We start from the raw sequence: 10,067 nt of genomic DNA, 5'->3' as shown, positions 1-10,067 counted from the left end.
TCGTGGGATTACAATCAATCAAGATGCTGTCTCCTGATTTTCAGGGTCAACCAAATCTGCCAGGATGCTGATGCTGATCCTGCCTGGTTCCAGAAGCTTCCCTTGCGTGTCCAGCACCTTGGGCCCTTCTGGATGTGGTGCGGGCAGCCCAAATGCCAGGCCTTGGTCTCATGAGTTGGCCTGCAAGATGGGCGGGCGTTTGGAGCTCGTTTGATAGGCTTTGCGCACTGATACCCGCCAGCACGCCTGGTCTGCGGGCCTCAGCCTCTGGCTCGCCTGCTGGTCTGCCTGATGTGCCTGGCGCGCCCGCCCAGGGCGTGACAACTGCACTTGGCTGTGTTCTCTATTCCACATCATGAACAGTTGAAAAGGGTTTGGCCGAGGCAATTTATAAAAGAGAAGTTGAGAACATTTACAAAGCATACCTTTCTCGGCCTTTTGGCTAAGATCAAGTGTAGTATCTGTTCTTATCAGTTTAATATCTGATACGTGGGTCATTGATCCACATGATATTAAATTAATTTTTTGAGGGCGAAGGCCCATCACAGCAGCTTGCTGCTGGGGTTTTCGAGCGTCGCCTATGCGTTGCACTACTGCATGGGCCAGGCGCACCCTACCAGTTCTAGTTGAAATAGATTCGACCTTCTTTGTGTTTAACAAAAAAATTTCTGTTGAATCAAAGTGGTTGTGAAAAATAGAGGATTCTTTTCAAACAATTTGATGTTTTTTGTATTTAAATCAGGAGGCATGCTACAAAATATTCAGAGCTGTTAGACAAAGAGACACGGAACCAAAAATACAACAGAAAATAGAACTGAAACAGAATGTTGAAAACACCCAATATGGGCACAAAGTTTGATTCTAGTAATGCAGTCTTAGATAAGAGGAAAAATAATCGAATAATCGTTCTCTGATGAAAATAAAATAACTGCCCTTTTTTGTGTTTTGTGCATACCAGGTATGCAACATATAATCAAATATAAAAATCCCTTGGAGGATTTATGAATTTGTAATAGATTTACAGAGTAAGAGGTTGTTGTTGAGAGATCTAAAACTGGGGATTTATGAATTTGTAATAGATTTACAGAGTAAGAGGTTGTTGTTGAGAGATCTAAAACTGGAAAAGAATTTTAGAATTCTTATAGAAATGGGTAATTAGAGTCTAAAGAGAATTATGAACTAAAAATATCCATTAAGCATAGTCTAAAAAAAAAAGTTTTCGAATATTATTCCTCTCACATTAGAAACTTCGCTCACTTCCTCAAACACTTGAAACTTGAGACTGAGGCGCATTCGCAACAATACAATACATCTATGACTAGAGAATTAGGAAGAATAGATCTAGCAATACAATCACCAAACTATTAACACTTCCAATACCCATACCATCAACTCAAAGGCTCTGACAAGACGTCACCACTTAAAAAACAAGCGAGATTTGAGTCCATTTTCTTCGCTTTCTATTCCTATTTTTTAGCTACGATTAAAAGTTTTACTGCCTTTTTCTAAGTTGGATTTAGTTTCATTTGAGTCAGTATATCAATTCATTGGATTTAGTTTCATTTGAGTCAGTATATCAATTCATTGTGTTGGAAACACTAGCTTCTCTTGTTTGCTCTCATGAATACTAACTCAACGCTCTGTATGTGCCCAGTTCCTGTAAAGTGTCCACTTGATTTGATCAAACATTGATTGACTGAACAATGTTGTTTAGGACCAATCTTGGTCTCAAAGGTACTTATAAGAAATAGAAAAACCCTGCAAAACAAAACAAACTAATCAACAAGAATTTATATCAGTAAGTTGTAGAGAGCACGGTCATGTATAGAAATTGACAGATTATAAGAAATACCAAAACATCAGAATTAGTTCGGTATATTTTTTAATAATCATGCAACATAAGGACTTGGGTGACTAGGGTTTAGGGTTTGGGTTCCAAATGACAATTTCATTCTGATTTGAGTACCCTTAAGATTACAAACAAATTGTTCAAAAGAAACAAAAAGAAAACAGAACAAAACCCCAATAATTACATATTATAAATGACATTGAAATCAATTAGTAGCAGTCATTTTCTTAGAATTCACGTCAAAATCAATGGCAGACAAGACAACATTTAGATCAAAATCGACAATTCCTCTCTTTAAGCCATTTAACAATGCAACCTGTATGATAAACATGGGAGCAGGGCAGGCATTTGGCTTCAGTCCCGATTGAAACATCTTCAAAGCACACCGAACACATGACCAATGATCTTTCATCGATCTTTACCTTCTTCAACCCTTCAATGGCTGATTTACTAGCAGGCTTGATCATTTTTGAAGGATTGTTATCAGCAAGAGCATCATCAAGAATCTCCATAATATCATCATCAATATCGAATACTACCACATCTTCCATGTAAGCATCATCAGAGAACTGATCATCATCATCCCTTTCATTATTAAGAAATATGCTGGATAATGGTATGCATAGAAAAGCCTCCTATCCCTCTAAACTCAAATTCCAACAAGGGACTAAAACTTGATCTAATTAATCAGACATATTAAAACTTGAAACAAAGGATGCAATAAAAAGAAGAATGGAAGGTTGCAATTTTTTGTAATTGCAATTTTTGAAAAGCAAAGCCCATGAGAAATTTATAACACAAGAGAAGAAGTGATTTTAAGTTTCTTTAAATTTGAAGGGTTATTCATCGGATTTAAGTATTACAATATTTTGGACACTCTTATGTAGCTGGAACAGAAAAAAGTGAAAAAATGAGAAAAAATACGTCAAAGAAAGAGTTATGTGATAAAATAAATTGATTTATTTTTTGTAGTTGTATGAGAAAAAAATCGAAGCCTTGAGAAATTTATGATACAAGAGAAGAGGGGGCTCTAAGTTTCCTTAATTTTGAAGGATTATTCATCCCAACTACAAATGGATTTTAAGTTTTATTAGATTTTGGACACTCTTATGTGGCTGGAACAAAAAAAATAGTGAAAAAATTGAGAAAAATGTAAAATAAATTGATTTCTTTTGGTTGTTGCATGTGAAAAAAATTAAATTTATATTCTTTAGTTAACGTATTTATACATAATACAATAAATATTTAATAAATATATATAAGATGTATAAGTGGATAATTACACTATATTAAGCCACATGCTTAGGTTTGAATTTGACATATATTGTATTGCTAAGTAAGGTATAATTAAAAGTATGCAACTCTTGAATTCTCTCAAATGTTAAAATTTTTTAAGAGAAATTGTGGGTTATATTATATGTAAATGTTCTAGAAACAATTCATAATGGGAGCTTGAGGGTCCTTACCCTTTCCAAAAATTTTAAAAATGTTTGGAGTATATCTATTTATCTATCTATTTATATGTATATAGATATATATAAATATATGCATGTATATTTAAATTGGTGTTGATTATATGTATTATAATTTAATAAAACTTAAAATCACATTGTCATTTCTTAACTATATCCATCAATTATATATTAAAATCAATAATATTGTCATAAGTGTTAAATAAAAAATATATAAATTTAATAAAAATTAAATTAAAATTTTAATTTTCTTAATAAAATTAAATCAGACGAATTGATTCAATTGATAAGTTCATCGCCTTAATTTAAAAAAATAGTAAGATTCAAATATTATTAATGGTAACCATTGCTAACTGTAACTCTTGTATACAACACATTTTGCTCATATTTCTTTTTTATTATTTAAATTACTATTTTAGTTAACTTTATCTTAAAATCAAAGTTCAAAATTTGTCGTCTGCGACCTCTTGAGGTAGTGAGCAAGTAACTCTAAGAAGACACCAAATCTTACTTCAAGCCATGATTTTTTCCCTTTCCCTTTGGGTTATGCCCTCCTATAGAAAAATTTTTTTTCAAGATTTGCCAGAGAACCACTTAATAGCTCTTCCATAAATGAGTGTTACAACCCTGGTTTAGTTTCTTACCATAATTTAAACTTTTTTAAAAAATGTTGCAAACCGTTGTGTGCATTAGTTGTCAGAAAATTCAAATAAGGGTGGAATAATTGTCACATAATGAATGATGAAACTGGCCAAAGCTATTGAAAAACTTGAAGCTAGAGCCTGGAATAGGATATGATAACGATAATGCATGGCAAATTGGCAATACTCATTTTGGTTGGTCACAACTGGTTAGAGAAAGTGTTTGGCCCTTTCAAATTTCCCCAATTCCCCAAATTTGTGTTTGAGTGATTGAAATTTTATTATACTTCTACTTGTTGTGAATACTATAAAAAGAGACAATCTGGGAATCATAAGACATGCATCTTTGTTTGAATTTGAAGGATCCTTCCTTCTCCTTTTTCCTTTCTAATGGTCATGGAATTGTACACTTGGAATTTTTTTCCAAAAAAAATTTCTTCAAAAAATATTAAATTATAAGTATATGTGCTTGCCAAAAAATAAAAAATAAAAAAAAAAGATTGAGTATATGTGTATTGAGGTTGGTCGATTAGGATTGTAATTTCTATTTGTTTATGTAATTTCATTAATTTAGATATACTTGAGTTACATTTTAATCTTCAATACATTTTAAATAAAATTATGAATGTTGATGGTGTTGTTGGATGTCTTGACTAGAAGGTGGAAGGTGAGGTTTCAGGGAAAAATATCTGTGACCTGTAACCAAAAAGTACGATCATAGGGCATCAGAATTGTTACTCTGAGGCGTGGTTTGACGTTAAGGTAAGGTAAGCAAATAAGGAAGATGAAAATGATAAGGTGTGGGAAGCTTCGGTGGATAAACTTTAAATAGTGTTGGGTCTTGTGTGTTACCTTGCGGACTTGGGTTTTTATCTACTGTTTGTATTAGATCAAAGGTGATGACCTAATTGAAATAGTTGACAGTTTATAGGATATTTGTGGAAAATTCGAGAAAGATCCATCGGATGGGAATTGCATTTAATAATTTAAGGTAAGCATAGGCTGCATTTATTGATCCTAGACAAGTTGGATGCCAGTTGGTCAATTCTGAAGAGATTGTTTTAACAAGTTATTGGTGGAGTTTTAAGTGAGTCCTTATTTTGGTGAAGGACAAGCCATCTCCTTAGAATAGGTGACATAGCTATTTAGTTATGCTTTGCTTAGACGACTCAAAGGCTTAATTGTGTTAATTAAATTTTGACTGTTAACCAATTGATTTAGACATAACAATAAATAATAGTACTACTAAAATTAAAAAAATAAACATGTCACTTATAATTATTCTACTATAATTAATTATAATTCAAAATTACTTATGATTCATTAAAATATTATGTAAAATTCAAACTTATAACTAATGAATATCTATATAACTTTTTGTTATAATTGATTAATAGTGAGTATGATTCAATCCATTACAACCTCGAATACCCTAAAAAAAATAAATGCTAAAAAAATGCATTATATGCATAATTTGCATCTAACTGTGTCGGTTTGAACACCTAAATATTTGGTTAAAATATAAGTATATAAATCTCTTACTAAAACCCTCATTCTCCAAATAAAGTAAGTGTTTGGTTTTGAATTTTATCACATATGTATACAATATAAGGAATTCTTTTCACAAGTGAAATTAGTAATGATAAATTTTCAAATAACTTAATTTTTTTATTGATATTTTTATTTTTTATTATTTTGCAGTTTCTGGATTTTTATAAAAAAAAAATGAAAGCATCCATCAATGAAACCTTAATGATTTCGGCAAAGAACAATGACATATATTGTATCTGTCCAGTTTGTAGATAAGACAAGATATTAGTGGAGACAATTAATTCCTAACTTCCCCCAGAATTCTTTGTAACATACACTAATAATATATATATTTATATATGATGAATTTCTTGAATATAATAAACAATTATTTTTTCTTGCTATCCCTTTTCCTATTAAACAATGAAAAAAAAAAATCAATCAAAGGCATGCTTTAATTTGAGAAAACTTGATCATAATGAAAGGTAAAAAATCATGTTGAAATTTAAAGAATATAACCACCCAGTCTCCAAGACCGTAATGTTAAGGCGAGTGCAGCTGCACAGTCAGGTAATCCGGTGTCGGAAACAATAATCTTGAAACAGCATTGCTTTTCATCTCTAAAACTCGTCAATGTCCATTCTATAGATAATCGATTGTATCATGTCATATATTAGCAGCAATATTTTGAGTCTGAAGGCCTACTTCAGAGTAACCCTTGAATGCTTGCTAATGCATTGATAAATTAGATCAAATCTGAGAAGCTAGTGTTCAACAGGTTTGATTGAACATTAACTGAACGATGTTCTTTAGGGAATATCTTGGTCTCAAAAGCTTTGTCAGAAAGTATAAACTGCTGCATGCATTTTTACTTATTAAAGCAAAAAGGGGTGGTATAAGTAGAAATTGAAGAATTTTTCAAAAACAAAATTATTCTCTATGGTGCATAGAGCATAGTAGTTAAAATTGAAGAATTTAAGGTGTAATAGACGTATTAGTAGTGCAGTCTTAGATGATTAAAAGTTTTACTGCCTTTTTTTTAAGTTGGATTTAGTTTCATTTGAGTCAGTGTATCAATGCATTTATGTTCTGTATGTACCCATAAGATTACAAACAAATTGTTCAAAAGAAACAAAAAGGAAATAGAACATAACCCTAACAAATACATAATATAAACGACATTGAAATCAATTAGTAGTCGTCATGTTTTTAAAATCCACATCAGAATCAATAGCAGGCAATGGGATATTTAGATCAAAACCGACAACAGGCATTTCATAGCGGTACAATGGATATGTATTCGTCTCTTTAAGACATTTAACAATGCAACCTGTATGATAAACATGGGCGCAGGGCAGGCGTTTGGCTTCAATCCCAATTGAAACATCTTCAAACTAAACCGAATATAACACTAATGATCTTTCATTGATCTTTACCTTCTCCAACCTTTCAATGGCTGATTTACTATCAGGCCTGATCGTCTTTGGAGGATCTTCATCAACAAGAGCATCCTCAAGAATCTCCATAATATCATTATCAGTATCGAATATGACCACATCTTTCATATAATCATCATCAGAGAACTGATCATCATAATCCCTTTCATTATTAGGAAACATGCTAGATAATGGTATGCATAGAAAAGCTTCCTATCCCTCAAACTCAAATTCCAACAAGGGACTAAAACTTGATCTAATTCATTAGACATATTCAAACTTGAAACAAAGATTGCAATAAAAAGAAGAAGGGAAGGTTGCAATTTTTTGTAATTGCAGTTTCTCAAAGGCAAAGGCTACGAGAAATTTATAATACAAGAGAAGAGGTGGCTATAAGTTTCCTTAATTTTGAAGGATTATTCATCCTAGCTGAGAATGGATTTAAGTGTTACTAGATTTTGGATACTCTTATGTGGTTGGAACAAAAAAAGAAAAAAAAAAGAGAAAAAAAATATGTCAAAGAGTTATGTGATAAAATAAATTGATTTTTTTTTTTTTGTAGTTGCATGCAAAAAAAATCAAATTTATTTTTATATTTTATATTTTATGTATTTATACAAAATACAATAAATATACAAAAAAATATATATCGTTAATATGTTATGTAATAGTGCGTTTAGGTCTGCATAGATATCTTAAGTTCGTAATTTTTGTATTATAGTATATTTTCAGAATTTTTTTTTTTTTTGATAGTTTGTATTTTATTTATCAAGCTAGCAGAATTCTACTACAATACGACAATCCGTCTTTTACAAACCATCGATATACGCATCTCTAGTTGCAACCTATTCTATCATAGCAACATTAAGATTCCACGTATCACACATCATCTTATTTACTGTATTCGCAGCAATCTGACTTGGTCCCTGTAATCGAAGTCTCACAACATCTTTTATGTGTATCTCACTTAGTCCCTGTAATCGAAGCCTCACAGCATCTTTTATGTGTTCAAGGACCTGCAACATCCTGCTGTTGCTCTCTTTCCATATCTGATGTCCGGAATTCCAGGCTAATCGCAATATGATGGAGGCTTTCCCCTCAATTTGCTCACTGCCCATCTCAACTCTTCGGACCAGTTCTCCACCCCCGAAAGATCCTGCACTTCCGTAATATCTTTTGCCAAATCTATTTTGAATAATCACATCCAAAGAACAAACGTTCCCTGGTTTCGTCCTCTCTCTGGCACAGGCAACATTTGTCATACACCTCAATTCCCCACGTTTTCAACCTGTCCTTCGTTGAAAGTCTATATAATATAACCATCCAAGATATTATAGAGTGCTTTGGAATATGGTATTGAAACCATATGAGTTTATGCCATTCAACCTTCTCTTGTTTCGGCCTAATCGCATTTCATACTATAGCAGCTGAGTAGGTGTTGCTTAGAAAAAGCTAGATCTCAACTCCATTCTCTATGTTTATAAAATGCCGTGCAATCTATCTAAGCTGAAGTAGCTTCCTCCAGTTCCAGCTACTGTTTTGTTGTTCTGGAACCAACAAGATGCTTCTCTCCTTCAAAACGTAAGCTTCTAGCCATGCTATCCATATTGGACCAGCTTTAATAAAAATGTCCTGCATATTCTTCATGAGACAAGCCTGGTTCCAAGATACTATATCTTTCAGACCACGTCCTCCCTCAGATTTAGAGAAACAAATTGCACAACGGCTCACTCTAGCTCCCCTTGCGGACCCTTCTCTCCTTTTCCAGAAGAAACTGGAGCATAGTTGATTTCTCTTCTTAAGCACATGCTTTGGCATAATGAATCGCCTAGACCAATAGTTTTGCATACCAAACAGCACGGACTGCATTAACTGCAACCTTCCACCATAAGACAAATGCCTAGCCGCCCAACTTTTAATCCTGGTTGTGATCTTGTCCATTAGTGGCGCACAATCTTTTCCGGTGAGCCTCCTGGTAACCAAAGGTACCCCCAAGTATCTAACCGAAAGCAATCCAATTTTAAAACCAGAAACCTGCTATATTGGACTGAGCTCCCATCTATTAATTCCTGTTGAATATAACTCACTTTTCTCACAGTTAAGTTGCAGGCCAGAAAAGGTGTTAAAACACCTTCAGCACCTCCTTCACACCAATAACAGAATCCAACTTACCCTTTGCAAATATTAGTAAATCATCTGCGAAGCAGAGATGCGTTAAGTTGACTGTATATTTTTAGTATTGGACTTAATTTGGTATTAAGACTGAGAAATTAACAAGTTATACCCTTTACGGCGGGAACGAAGATAAGCATGATTGAAAGGATGAAGGAGACTCAATAGATGACTGATTTTGCAGCTAAACGCAGCATAAAACAAGACATTGAAGTTATACCTATAGATTATATGAACCGTGCCTTCTCAAAGCAGATGTCAAATACCATTTCAAATACGCAAATTATTAATAAATAATCTTCCAAGGAAATGGTAATTGTTAGAGTGTTTTTGTTGCCAGATTTTGCTCTGATATTCAGGTAACTAGCAATCAGCTTTCACTGGTCATCGAAAGATACATGTTACTGCACTTGGGTGAGTTCCCTATCCCACATCATGAACAGTTGAATAGGGTTTGGGCGAGACAAGTTATGAGAGAGAAGTTGAGAGCGATTGCAAGGCATACCTTTCTCGGCCTTTTGGCTAAGATCAAGTGTAGTATCTGTTCTTATCAGTTTAATATCTGATACGTGGGTCATTGATCCACATGATATTAAATTAATTTTTTGAGGGAGAAGGTCCATCACGGTAGCTTGCTACTGGGGTCTTCAAGTGTCGCCCATGCGTTGCACTGCTGGATGGGTCAGGCGCACCCCACCAAATAGATTCTGGTTTTTTCTCTGTTGAACAAGAAGTTTTCTGTTAAATGTAAGTAAGATCAGATGTTTTCTGTATTTAAATCAGGAGTCATGCTACAAAAAATTCGGAGCTCTGTTACAGCGGTACATAGAACTGAAAGAGAATGTTGAAAACATTCAATATGGACACAAATTTTGATTCTGTAAAAGGTGTAATAGACATATTAGTATTGCAGTCTTAGATGATTAAAAGTTTTACTGCCTTCGATTAAAAGTTGGATTTAATTTCG

General features: G+C 33.4%; 2 non-coding genes across 2 annotated transcripts; both read left to right on the top strand.

Moving 5' to 3' along the window:
- Positions 1-421: 421 nt before the first annotated feature.
- On the top strand, positions 422-617 carry LOC149512454 (U2 spliceosomal RNA). Its single transcript, XR_016332272.1, has one exon. It is a non-coding gene; the product is annotated as a U2 spliceosomal RNA (small nuclear RNA).
- Positions 618-9,601: 8,984 nt separating this feature from the next.
- Positions 9,602-9,797, top strand: LOC149512453 (U2 spliceosomal RNA). The gene has a single exon (XR_016332275.1). It is a non-coding gene; the product is annotated as a U2 spliceosomal RNA (small nuclear RNA).
- Positions 9,798-10,067: the final 270 nt, after the last annotated feature.

The sequence above is a fragment of the Durio zibethinus genome, chromosome 22, assembly GCF_047325235.1.
Source record: "Durio zibethinus cultivar Kanyao isolate XHJ-2024 chromosome 22, ASM4732523v1, whole genome shotgun sequence".
Lineage (NCBI taxonomy): Eukaryota > Viridiplantae > Streptophyta > Magnoliopsida > Malvales > Malvaceae > Durio > Durio zibethinus.
This window is presented reverse-complemented; position numbering and strand designations above follow the sequence as displayed.